Source organism: Eulemur rufifrons, chromosome 28 (genome assembly GCF_041146395.1).
Source record: "Eulemur rufifrons isolate Redbay chromosome 28, OSU_ERuf_1, whole genome shotgun sequence".
Lineage (NCBI taxonomy): Eukaryota > Metazoa > Chordata > Mammalia > Primates > Lemuridae > Eulemur > Eulemur rufifrons.
The window spans coordinates 47889714-47899688 of NC_091010.1; the positions used below are offsets into that span (position 1 = coordinate 47889714).

The 9975-nt window shown below is 51.6% G+C and overlaps 1 non-coding gene across 1 annotated transcript; it reads left to right on the plus strand.

Annotated features, from left to right (window-relative positions):
* Positions 1–5785: 5785 nt before the first annotated feature.
* On the plus strand, positions 5786–5889 carry LOC138376711 (U6 spliceosomal RNA). Its single transcript, XR_011231694.1, has one exon. It is a non-coding gene; the product is annotated as a U6 spliceosomal RNA (small nuclear RNA).
* The last annotated feature ends 4086 nt before the right edge of the window (positions 5890–9975 follow it).

The window sequence follows — 9975 nt, forward strand, 5'->3', positions numbered from 1 at the left end:
GGGGACTTTTTCCAGCATTAGCCACCCCCACTGCCACCCCAAGCCGGCTGGCTGATGTTCCACTCCTAGCAGGGTGGTGCTGGCAGCACAGGCCAGGCAGGTAGCGGGGCTCAGAAACCCAGAGTCGGATTTTCCCAAAGATGCCTCCTTCTGTCCGTGCCGGCTTCCCAAGGCTCCCCCTTGACTAGTATTTAGAGGTGACCCCAGGGACAAAGTGACTCCCATTACAGAAATAGCCACCATTCCATCCCACTAACTTCTCATCAGTAAAGGTGCCCACAGGGCCACCTGTTGTCACCTCACCCTTGGTCCTAGGCATCAAGCACTCCCTCCCTGGGCCATGTGCTCCCCATGCCATCCTGGGACCCCACCCCACACACACTCCAGGCTCATAATTGAATATAAAGGCCCAGAAGCCAGCGCAAACAGCAGCATTAATCACCAGCAACCTGGCAGCCTCCCGTCATAGAGCTCCTGCGCCCTTGGAATAGCTCGTGTTAATCACTGCCGCTGATAAATTATTGTCTTCTCCGCCTCGTACATAAATTATGCACTATTTTGGGACTGCCAGGAATCCTGTAGTAAGGGCTTCCAACCCATTTCTGAGGTGGATCCTCAGACCTCTGGGTCCCCCCGGCTGGGGTGTTCACTGGCCTGCCAAGGCATGGAGCCACAGGCACGGGGACTGAGGGCATGGGAAGGAGTGGGGCCCCCACTCAAGGGTAACTGTCGCACCCAGGAGCACGTACAGGAGCTCTTCAGCTCCGGGAGACAGGGCTGTGGCCTCGGGACTTCTCCAGCTCTAGACAGGAGAGACCGATCTAGAGCAGAATGCGGTGCGGGGAGGCTTCCTGGCTTCCTAAAGCTCTGGGCCAATAGAGCAGGGGGAGCCTTTACCTGGAAGTTCCTGCTCACCACCTGAGAGCGTCTCCCGCCAATCAAGCCCAGCGCTTGGGAGTTCCCCATCCCTGGAAGCAGGATGTGGGCGTGTCCCTGGGGCTGCGAGACCTGCCTCCCCAGCGCCCTGTCCTACCCTGGGGTCTGGGCACTCTCTCTGGCCACGCCTCTGAGAAGCAGCCTCAGCCTCAGAAGGTGGTGGCAGTAGTTACGGCAATGTCCACCAGATGGCAGACCTAAAACCCGGGATGGCAGCTCCAGGAGGCGGGAGGCAGCACTTGGGTGAGGAAATGCCGATGGAAAGGTGGGACCCGCCAGGGGAGGGTGACGGGGAGTGAGTGGAGATGGGGTCTTGCTGCCACGGTGAGCCCTTAGCCTCAGTGGGACCAGAGAACGGGACCCATTTCTCACGTCAAACCACACATGGTGCCACCCTCAAATGGGATCATCTCAGAATTGGGAGCCCAGATGGTGTATGTCAGCAGCCATATCCCAGGGAGGGCAGCTACAGCCAGCCAGACTTCACTGGCCCTGGCCCAGCTCCCCTGAAACGCAGCCAGCCTCCTCATCCCTCTGTCTGCTGGGAGACCCCCCGAAACAGCCAAGACAGGAGCTACTGATGTATGGTCAGTGGGGGTCCAGCAAAGCCCAGCCCTCAGGGTCTGGATCACTCCCCATCTCATTTCAAACATTCGGACCCAGTCCACTCAAGGATGCCTGTCCCTCCACGGGCTCACTCCTTCCTCCCTCCACATGCAGAGTAGAGAGCTGCTCAGAGACACAAATGGGTCCTACGATTCAGGAGACTTGTGGCTTCAACACTGGGCTTGCCAGAGGGCCCCCGACCTGGCACTTCTCCAAGCCCCTCATCCTCCACAGACACCTTGAAGATATAATCTTATACCATCTGCTGAGGCTGGGCCAAGCACTGCAGTATGACGGTGTATGACAATGCATAACATTGCATTTTCACCTAGCCTGCAAGCTGCTTCCACAAAGATGCAGGGCTCTGTCCCTTTAGATACCTTGACCCCCAGGAGTAGAGCTGGCAGAATCAGGCTCTGAACACAGCCAGGCCTCCTGCAGCCCAGCAGCCTCAATTGGAGTCCTAGGAAAATGTCTGGAACTTCGTGTCTGCTTGGTGGTTCTTGCCTAGGCATCCTTGCTGCAAATCCCTCTCCTCAGCTCTCTGGTGATATTAGCTGGGAGTCTGGAGTGCCCCCCCTGGATCCCAACAGGGCCTTTGGGTCATGATGGGGACCCCCAGATCCAGGCAGGGCCCTATCTCCTGCTCTCAGGCTCTTTGAAGGCAAAGTCAAGACATCTCTATCAATGAAGACCAGGGTTTCTCCAAGCACACCTCCTGCACTGACTTCAGACCTACTGAGCTGGAAACTGGGGATGGGGTCCAGAGAACTGAATTGATACTAAGCATCCTAAAGTCTGAGGACCACTGCACACGAGACTTCCTCAGAGCCAGGCTCGAGCCCTCATTAGACTCAAAGCTTCCTGAGGGTAGCCCCAGACCGGGCTGGCTGAGTGGGGAGGTTTTCCTAGTTGGCCTCAGACTACTGACTTCCCTGCAGCAGCTGTACTGGCAGCAGGCGTGCACTGGCCTCATCACTGTCTCCCACCTTGTCCGTTCCCTTCCCCAACCCTCTGGCCCTTCCCACCCAGCTTGCCTGGCTTCCCCGGACCCTCTGTCTTCATGTCTGTCTTCACGTCTGTTCCAGGGCCGCCCGGCCCAGCTTGTTTATCCTTCAGGGGGTCTGAGTGGGTATTTCAACCCCAATTATGCTTTGACCACAGCCACCACAGATACCAAAACAAACGTCCTGGCCATCAGAGGTGGGGGAGGCTCAGACAGGCTGGTGCCAGGGGGGCTGATAAAGGGGGATCCGCTTGGGCTTGGAGGTGATGAGAGCTGCTCCTCGTGATGGGGCCCTGGGGAGCAGGGGCTCGTGGGTAATTGGCCTCCTCAGTGAGGCCCAGGCTGCAGAGGGGACAGTGTCTTGGTCTCAGTGCCTCCCCTTAAATTCCCAGCTTCCCTGCGGTCATCTAACAGAAGCTTGTGTGTTTGGGGAAGCTTGTTTCCCCCCAGCTGCTGGCTGGCTGACTCTGGCATCACCTCCAGACAACAAAGATCTTGACTCCTCAACCCAGGACCTTTTTTATCCCCTCTTGGACTTCATGGTCAAGAGGATGGAAGTAAAATCCAGGGATCCTAGACCCAGCTCTGTTGGACTATCCTTGTGCCTTGAATTGAGGTCCTTGTGTAGTCCGTGCCTTGGTTTCCCATCTCTAGGTCAATTAGCAGAAAACACTTCCCAGTCTGACTGCACACGAGGGAGAAAAATCCTGACCCTCCAAGCTCCCTGGGATGCCCAGAGAATTCAATGAGGCCCCCCCATGGAGCAATGGGAAGCAGAACATGATGCCTGCTAGTCGGTGGGCCTTGATTTCTATCTGGAGCTTCAGAAGATAGGTCACCAGGCATCCAAGCCTAGGGAAGGGGCCCCAGCTCCCATCTGTCTCTGTGGCAGGAACCAGGGGTCCTAACAGAGGCCATGCTCAGCACTGTCTCCAGCTAGCTGTGCTTGTCCCAACGGGGAGGAGCCCCTCACTCACCGTTGCCCTCTCTGGTTTTTACCCCAATAACTGTTTCACCCCCACCCTGGGCCACTGCTCTTTCCTGAAACGGCCACCTTCGCATCTGCACATTGACAGATCTCTGCAATGGACCACACCTGGAAACATCTTTAACGATAATGATAATAGCGAGGATAACAAAAAGTCCCCATTTATCGAACACTTTCCATGTGTTGTGCCAGATGCTTTTGCAATCTGATCTATCAGTCCTACAAGGCAGGCAGATATAATAGCGCCACTTTATAGATGAGGAAGCTGAGAGGTTAAGTAAATTGTCCAAAGCCACACCACGAGCAAGTGGTAGAACTGGATTCAAACCCAATTCGATCTGACTTCTGAGCCCAAGGTGTTTGCACCAGGCTTCAGACATGCCGTAGAGAGTAGCATTTGCTCTGTCTGCTGTACCAGCCCTGGCTGCTGTGGGGGTCTCTCTGTCTTTAGTTCTGATACTCACGGTTGAAGGGATCCTTTGGCCACTCAGGGAGCCCCAGAATCCCGCTGCAGACCCAGGGAAGTCAATTCAGTCCCGACTGAACTTGGATAAGGAGTGTCAGCATCTGCTCTACATAGCTGAGGGCAAACCTTCTCGGAGCTCGGCTGCAGGACCTGGGGGGCCGCCCTGGTTCTCTGGGTCCTTAAGGAGGGTCCGGATGAGGGTGGGGTTTCTTTTCTGCTCCCTGTTGTGGCCTATCTTGCTCACTGAACCCTGGCTGCTGCCCAAACACAGGCAGCCTCTGCCTGGGGCTGGAGCCACGATGCGGCAGGTGGAGGATTGGGGGGTGGCTGTGAGAGCCAGACATCTGCCTCCCACCCCCACCCCATGTACACACACACTTTCGGTGGGGAGGGGCCAGGACACGTGGCCTCTGGGACGGAGGGAGGGTTGCAGGGGCTCAGGAGGGCGGGTGCGGGTGCATGCTGGACATGGGAGTGTGCTCGTCTGTGACTGTGTGTGGGTGTGTGCACCAGTGTGAGAGCGGGAATGTGTGGGTCTGTGAGAGAGTGAGTGTGACCACGTGGGCAGTGGGTGCCTGTGAGTATAACTGATTGCGTGAGAGCACAACATGAGTAGGAAGGGCAGTTGCCGTCGGTGTATCTTGGAGAAAAAATCCCAGAACTCCAGAGGCCAATCTCTGCTCTGCCATTGACCAGCTCTGTGGCTTTGAACATGTGACTTCTCTAAGTGTCCCGACCTGCAAATGGGGAGGAAACCCCCTCACGGAGTAGTCACGAGGACCACGTGCAGATGCAGGTGGCGAGCACTTTGTAATCTGTCACATGTAGCTCGGCGAGAAGGTCAGTGGGCTCTCTCCATCCTCTTCCTCTCTCCCCACGCCCAACCCCACAACGTGGCCAGGTCCCAGCCAGGTGCCAAGCTGGGGAGGGTGCCGTCCCAGAGCCACGGCCCACGAAGCAGGGGAACCATGCTCAGGAGGGCTGGTTAGGGATGGGGAGAGTGAGTGTCCACTTCAGCTCTGATGTTGGAGTCGAGGTTGCCCCACCTCCCCAAAGCCAGCCCACTGCACCCCATGGCTCCGCGCCAGGGCTGAGGGATTCTCCTCCATCTCAGCCCAGCTCAGCTCAGCACACTGTGGCTTCTCCCACTGTGGAGGCAAAGGCCCCACTTCCTACCTGCTGCAGACCGTTCCCTGCTAAGATCCCAGGGCTCTCAGCTCTGTTTCCCTCCCACTCCCAGCCTCCCGTGCGCTTCTCAGGTGATTCTACTGCCTTTGGTCCATGCACCTGCGTCTGGAAACCATCTACTTAGCACAGTGGCTCTCAGCCCTGGCTGCACACCAGACAGGAATCCCCTGGGGAAGATTTGAAAGACCCTGATGTCAAGGCTGCACCCCAGGCCAGGATCTCTGGGCTGGGACCCAGGCATTAATGTGGGCTCAAAGCTGCCCAGGTGATTCTAACGTGCAGCCAGACTTGGGGACCCCTGACCATCTTTCCCAAGCATCTGTGGTGATAAGAATCACCTGGTAATCCGTCACAGGCTTAGTTAAGAAAAGGGAATTCAGCATTAAAAAAAACATGAAACCACTTATGATACTAGTTACATACACAGCTTCCCCGGCTCCCTCCCCTGGAAACTCTGATTTGGTGGGTTTAGGATGGGGCCCAGGAATTTGCATTTTTTTATAAATATCCCAGATGATCCTAATTATCAGGGAATTTGAGATGCTAGCCTAGAGCTGTGCTTCTCAGACTTGAATGTGCATAAAAATCACTGGAGGTGCTCGCTTTGGCAGCACATATACTAAAATTGGAACGATACAGAGATTAGCATGGCCCCTGCGCAAGCATGACATGCAAATTCGTGAAGCATTCCATATTAAAAAAGAAAAAATATAATAAAAATAATAATAAAAAAAAATCACCGGGGGATCTTGTTAAAATGCCGATTCTGGCTCAGTGGCCCTGAGGTGGGAGCCTCGAGAGCTGTAAGTTCTGTTCAGACCGAGCACAAATGAAGAAATGGTGAATGATAAGAAATGAGACCAGAGAGGACATCAGGGACCTTATAAACCATGACAAGGAGCTTGAACTTGATCTGGGGCAATGAGGAGCCACGGAAGGAGTTTAAACAGAGGGAAAGCTTGTTCTGATGCATATTTTGGAAGGATTATTCTTGCAGCAGTGTGAGGGATGGATCAGCAACCAGACATCACCATTGCATGGTCAGGTGACAGGAGGGGGCCTGGGTTAAGGAGGCCGGAGCAGGGAGAGAGAAGTTAGTAATCCTGGCGAAGGCTAAGTGATCAGTTGGATGGGGGCTGCGGGAGAGGACGAGGGAGGCTCCAGAGTGGCCCCTGAGTTGGCTGCTGACTTGGCAGGTGGTGGAGAGGGGCAGCCGCACCTCTGCTGGCTAGGAAGCTTCCTGCCACCTTCCACCTTCCACACCTCCTGGCCCTGTGGTCTGGTAACTGCTGGGCCTAGGCTCCTGTGGGACTTGGGGTGAGGTGGGGGAGGGATGGGGGAGGCAACAGGAAGCCACCTAGAGTATGTTATGGAACTGGTGTTTTAGAAAGCCCCTCCTTGACCTTGGGTAACTTTAGGTGTTCCTTGTTAACAGCTGTCCCTCTCGGGTTCCTTCCAGACAAGGGAGCCCAGGTGAAGGAAAATTCAGATCCAAGAAGTGCCCTTAGATCCCATCTGGCTGACTCTCCTTGTGAACCCCACACGCCCTCCAGAGACTTCCCCCAGGCCGTTCCACCTGGCCTCTCTGCTTGGCACACTGGCCCCATCCTGCCCTTGGCCACAGTCTCCCCTCCCCATTGAGCTCTGACCACCTCTCAGCCCATCCAAGGACACCGCCCTGCTTTCCTGTTTGGGGCCCTCAATTCTCCCTTTTTGCGACTGGACGCCGGCTCAGCACCCTTAACCCAATGGCTGCTCTGCACTTCCTGTGCTGGTCAGTCACATCCTTCTCTGATGTGGCTCTTTCTACGATGCAAGTGTGCAGGAGAACTGAGGTTCAAGTCATGCTCGGCAGGGTGGGAGGGCCATTCCATCATTAATTACCATCGTCATCTTCAGTGACAGCTAATAATATGCTGGGCATCAAACTAAGGATTTTACACATATTATCTCAGTGTATGTTCACATCTCCAAGAGAGAGATTCTCTTATTGTGCCTGTTTTATGGATGAAGATGAACGTAAAGATGTTAAGTAACTTGCCCAAGGTAACTCGGCTAGGAATTAGGACTGGAGCCCCGGTGCACCTGGTGCCAGAGTGTATGCCCTTTGCCACTGACCCGCCCGGCCTCTCATGGGCCTCATCGCCAACCCAAGGCTCCAATTAAGTCCTCTGCCTGGGGTCAGCCTCACTGGATTATTCCCAGAGAAAACGTCAGGCCAGGGCTAAGGCCTGACATAAAAACGGAGGCAGGGAGCAGATGGCAACCCCAGAAGGGCTTTTGCTGCAGTGGAAAGATTTAGGGACCAGGGGTCAGAAGGACTGGGGTTGAGTCTTGCTCTGCCTCTTGGTATCCAAGTGAACCTGGCCAAGGCTTTAGCCTCGCTGAGCCTGTGAGTCCTCATCTGTGACACGGCATGGCAGCAGAAGCTACCCCTCAGAGGTTAGGAGGAGCAAATGGGTATGTGTAAGGCAGGATTGTACCACATGCAAAGTGCTGCCTGATGTAAGTGACTGTTAGTGTCAGCAGTCATTCAATATTGGTCATGAATTGCTGGGACCAAATCTGGGGGCTTGTGGGAACAGCCAGGAGCCTCTGGGCCTGGACTTGTCCCTAAAATGACAAATTATAAGTACTGTCAACTTGCCACTCTCCACCTTCCATTAGATTTTTGTGATCTTTCTGTAGGTGTGACTCAGGCCCTGGCCATCTTTCCTTACCTCTGTAAAATGAGGAACACTAGCCCTCCAACAGTTTAGACAGTCTCCAGTTTCAACATTTCAGGGGAGAATGGAAGGCAAGTCCTGTGACATTTGCCGAAGTAGAATTGCTGCCAAAGAGGGGCCCCTTCTTCGTGCAGTGAATAAAAATCTTGGTGCTTTGTGTTCATGTATATCAATTCTCACTGCGGAACCCTTTGTTAATTCATTCAACACACACATTTATTAACATTTATTTTAAGTAGGGCGTGGTGGCTCTCACCTGTAGTCCCAGCTACTCAGAAGCCTGAGGCAGGAGGATCACTTGAAGCAAAGAATTTGAGACCAGCCTGGCCAATATAGTGAGACTCTGTCTCTAAAAAATAATTTTTTTTTTAAATTTCAGTAGTAAACCATGAATACATTCTTGCTATAAGAAATACAGATGAAGCAGCCCTTCCAATTCCAGAATCCTCCCAGAGGTCACTGCTGTGGTCAATTTACTGTGTATCTTTCTAGATTATTTCCTATGCATTTACATATGTTATGTATAACATATATTAATACATGTATAATGAAGAAATATACCGTTTTTTGTGTTTTTTAATCTTTGCACATGAGTATTTTGATTTTTCTGAAATTTGCTTTGCCAATTAAAAATATGGCTTGGAATAAAACTATTGGTATGGATATTTTCCTATATCTATACATATAGATCTACCTCATTATTTTGCACTGCTACATATTAAGTATTCCATGGCATGGGGGTGCCATTGCTTAGCCTTCCCACCAGTGGACTGTCAGATTGCTAATTTTTCATTGTTGTAAACAATTCTCATTGAACTCCCTGGTTTGCAGTTCTGTGGGCAGATGTGGCTATTTTGTTAGGATAATGGATATCTAGAAATAGAGTTGCTAGGATGAAGATGGGCATTGTTAGTTTTAATAGAAACTGTCAAAATATCTACCAAGATGACCAAACCAATTTATGACACTTCTAAGAGAGGACGAGAAGACCCACTATGGACACTCTCTCCAAAGTTGGATACTGTCAATATTTTGGATTTTTGCTAATCTAATGGATCATGCAAAAAAAAAAAATCTCGTTTGTTTTAATCTGCATTTCTCTAATTATGAATGAATTTCTCACATGTTTAATACATTTTCCTAAATTCATTGGATACTTTGTATTTCTGTTTTTGTAAATTGCCTGTTCATATATTTTGCCCATTTTTAAAACTGGGTTTTTAAAAATGTTTTTGCTTATTGGTATGTTGGAATTCTTAATTGTGAATGTTAGGCCGGGCGAGGTGGCTCATGCCTGTAATCCTAGCACTCTGAGAGGCCGAGGCAGGAGGATGGCTTGAGGTCAGGAGTTTGAGACCAGCTTGAGCAAAAGCCAGACCCCATCTCTATTTAAAAAAAAAAATGTTAATATTTGTTATATTTTAGTAGCTTGACTTTCAGTGTCACTTGCCTTTTATCATATAGCAGTTTTAAATTTAGATGGAGTATATTTGTTAATATTTTCCTTTATGGCTTTTATTGTCTTATTTTAAACAGACTTCTTTAATCTGAAATTATTTAACTTAAACTTACATTTTCCCATAACATTTTTAGAGTCAGCTCTTTATTTCCTCTGAAATATTCTTTGTGAATGATGCAAGATAGAAATATTCCTTTAGGAAATCAAAGTTTGGAGAGCTCGCCCATCGCCACGAGTATCTGGACTTTCCGCTGATAACTAAGATCAAGGCACACCATAAGCGTTTTCATGCCTTAGAAGCAAGAAAATGTGTAAGCAACGGTGGGCATCAGGCAAGGTGATGGAACGATGCGGTGGAGTAGAGTGGCAGGAGGGGACCCCCTCACGGGCCTCTGCTGAGTGAAGAGAAGCTTGGTGGCGCTGGCTTCCATCCCCAGTCCCCACGAGTGTGAAAATGGCTGCAGGCAAAGAGAACAGCGGGTGATCCCCAGGGGATCCTGGGAGGACATCCACATGTGCACCTGGTGTCCGGGACATCCTTCTAGTACACTATGTGTCACACCACATGAATCGTCTGTTTTCTTAGCAACCCCACAGAGC